Source organism: Charadrius vociferus, unplaced genomic scaffold (genome assembly GCF_000708025.1).
Source record: "Charadrius vociferus isolate BGI_N301 unplaced genomic scaffold, ASM70802v2 scaffold919, whole genome shotgun sequence".
Lineage (NCBI taxonomy): Eukaryota > Metazoa > Chordata > Aves > Charadriiformes > Charadriidae > Charadrius > Charadrius vociferus.
Genome location: NW_009653257.1, coordinates 255,253 through 258,430, shown reverse-complemented (window position 1 = coordinate 258,430; position 3,178 = coordinate 255,253).

The window sequence follows — 3,178 nt, the reverse complement described above, 5'->3', positions numbered from 1 at the left end:
AGGCAGTGAGCGAAGGAAGCTGTTGACCAGGAGAGAATTTCCGTATTGCTGTTATTGAGTGGGACTCAAAATTGCGCAGAAGTCTGTATGAAAGTGTCTTGAGGGTAATTTCTTTGTCATTTATTTGCCTTAATTACAGGGAGAAGTCAGGTGACTGACACAGATTAGACACGTAACTTCTGCAGAGCTGAAGTTGGGTGAGATGAAGCGCAACCTCGTGCACCATCAGTGGTCAAAGAACAGTGAGAAGCACAGCTTGATTCATCCTGTTCATCTCATTTCTCTGTTCAATGGCTTCAAAGAAAGCCTGGGTTGCACTGGACATGGGTTTCCAGAATGCTCAGGTTCAGAGGAGAACCCAGAAGAGTTGGAAAACCTTTTTCTGTGGAGCGTCTCTCTGAAAGCCAGTGCTTACAGGGCTGGATGGGAATGGGGTAGACCTGCAGGACTATAGGACATCATATAATTGGTTAATGACTCAGTCACCCGTTTCTTCAGTGTAGTTTCTCGAGCTATTATCTGTGGCGTGGCGCTCGAATAAGGTTTTTTCACTGAAAACTTGCTTCCTGCAAGTGAAGTTGCAGGTTGAGGTCAAGCTGTTTGGTCCGTCCAGAGGTCACAGGGAGCGTCGGTGCTGGTTTCCCTGGAAAAATGAGGTAATCTGAACCTCGCCATTGCCCTCCCTAAAGCCGCTTCTCAGACGGTGTGCAAATATAAATAGCTTAATCACGCGTTGGGTCAATAATAGCTGTTTCACCATTTATCGACTCATTAATGCGGTATTTCCCAGCCCTTTAAAGCCTATTGTGAAACAGACTTTCTGTAGAGTAGACCAAGAAGTTACAGAAAGGGGATCGATCCCCATACCCTGAAGGTCTCTCTGTCATGGTATTAAGAAACAAACAACTTCAGGTAAAAAATACAAGTAAACAACTTCCTGGTTGGGATAAACAATGTTCTTGGTCAGGTACATTTTTCACCCCGTCAATATTTCCTCCCACCCCCAAGAAACAGACACCTCTATATGTAATTCGCGTTGTTGCAAGACCGGTCTCTACAGCAAGTCCCATGGAACCCACCCCAGAAACACCTCTCTCTCCCCCAGCAATGGGGAACCATGTGCTTGGACGTGTTTTATGAATATCTAGGATTATGAGATGACTCCATGAGGTCTGTCCGAGCCTTTGTGAGCCACTCGACTTGTAAGACTGGTATTTTATTTTATTGTACTTTATTTTATTTTACTTTGTTTTATTTTACTTTACTTTATTTTATTTTACTTTATGTTATTTTACTTTATTTCATTTCATTTCATTTTTTTTTTATTTTATTTCATTTCATTTCATTTCACTTCATTTCATTTCATTTCATTTCATTTCACTTCATTTCACTTCATTTCATTTCATTTCATTTTTATATTCCTCTGTCATACATATACATATATGCATAGAGAAGTTGGACACATATTTTTATCCTTATATATGTTTGACAAAGGAATATAAAACTAATTGCGTTTCTCCCAAAGGAAGTTTTCCGAAACGCTTCGCGACAAAAGCACCTCAGAAGCCTCAGTGGATTAGAGGCAAGAATTAAAAAGCAATTAACCCCGTCAGGTCGGGCGGACCGAACATATAACTGTCCTCGCAACCGGTCACGAGTTAATGCGAAGTAAGGAAGAAGTGAGAAGCAAGACCTCAGCCGGGAAGGAAAAGAGGACATCCGGATTTGTTTTATAGCTGAAATTTTAAGGTGATATATGAATTTATCCTCCTTCAGAGGTCAGGTCTGTAAAGCTGAATTTTATCAATCCCTGCTTTATCTTTATTAGCCAAACCAAGGCGAGCTGTTCTCTTCACGTAAGAGCGGCAGAACAAGAGGAGAAGGAAAATCACCAGGCACACAAAATTTTTTGAAGGTTATATTACCATTTATGTTTTTACATGGTTTTTTTTTGAAGTTCATAGCAGCAGTGAGCAGGTAAAAGACCAGCTAGCGTCCGTCTTTATCTCTACACCGCTGGGGAAATCCCACCTTGAGCAATTTCGCTATTCCGCAGGTTTTCCTGCCGTGTTTTTCACCCCTATTGCTGCGCCAACACACGGTTGAGGTTTCTGACGCGCAGCCAAATCCCGTGAGCTTCTCCCACCTCGCTGCAGTGTTTATTTGATTTTCCATTACGAATTTATCTTCTCGAAAGAATGAGCCAGGCTCATCCAGGCCGGTTTTACGCCCATTTCCCTGCGGGTTTTCCTGATTCCTCTGAAGAGATTTAGTCGTGGCGGCGGGAACCTTCCGAGCAGCGCGGTATTTTCCACAATCTTCCACTAAAAGTGGTCCAGTTTACCCAACAATTTTCTTAGGTCGTTCTAAATATCCATTTCTGTTACAGCGGCTGCTTCTCTGCCACTGTGGAGGGCGGCTCCGTATTTCTCACCGATTTCTGTGATGATAAAAGTCAGGATGTGTTGATGCATTTCCACATTTAAAACTCCTGAGTATGATTTTTAGAATGAGGGGACGTGGAGAAAGACGTTACAAAGGCAAAGATGTGTTGTCCCATCTTTTTTTTTTTTTTTTTTTTTAATGTTTTCTTTTCCCCCACATGGTGGCACCGCGCTTTTTCCATTCGTGAAAGCATAACCCCAAATGAGCCAAATAAACGAGAAGTTTAAGAGTAAGGGGGATTTTCATTTTTTCTCTCCGCGGCAATGCAAGCAAAATCATCTTTAAAACAACCTCCACTGGGAAGGCTTCCTGAAATTTGGAAGTTTATATTCTAGTTTGAATTCTGTGAAGTCTATTTTCATTATCAATATAACTAATTTGTTATAGGGATCACTGAGCCCTTTCGTTTACTCTTTTTTGTTAGAACTTGGGAGGGTTACACTGAAATGTGGTATATACTACGAGTGTACAGTAGATAAAAATGCGTATGTGTCAGAATGAGTGAAAGATTGAACACTTGGTGGAGTAATTGATACCGAAATAAAATTTCCACTGTCTTGCCAAATTGTTTTTTGATGAAAGTTGATTTAAAATTAAACAAATCGCTGCTGACGAGAGGGTTAGCCAGTACAGGCACTGGGCATTGTTGGTCTTTTTAGGTGCTGAGTGTCCCCATTAATTTATTGCTTTTATTCCGGCTCTGTGAATGTAACTTACAGTGCTTTTGGAGAAG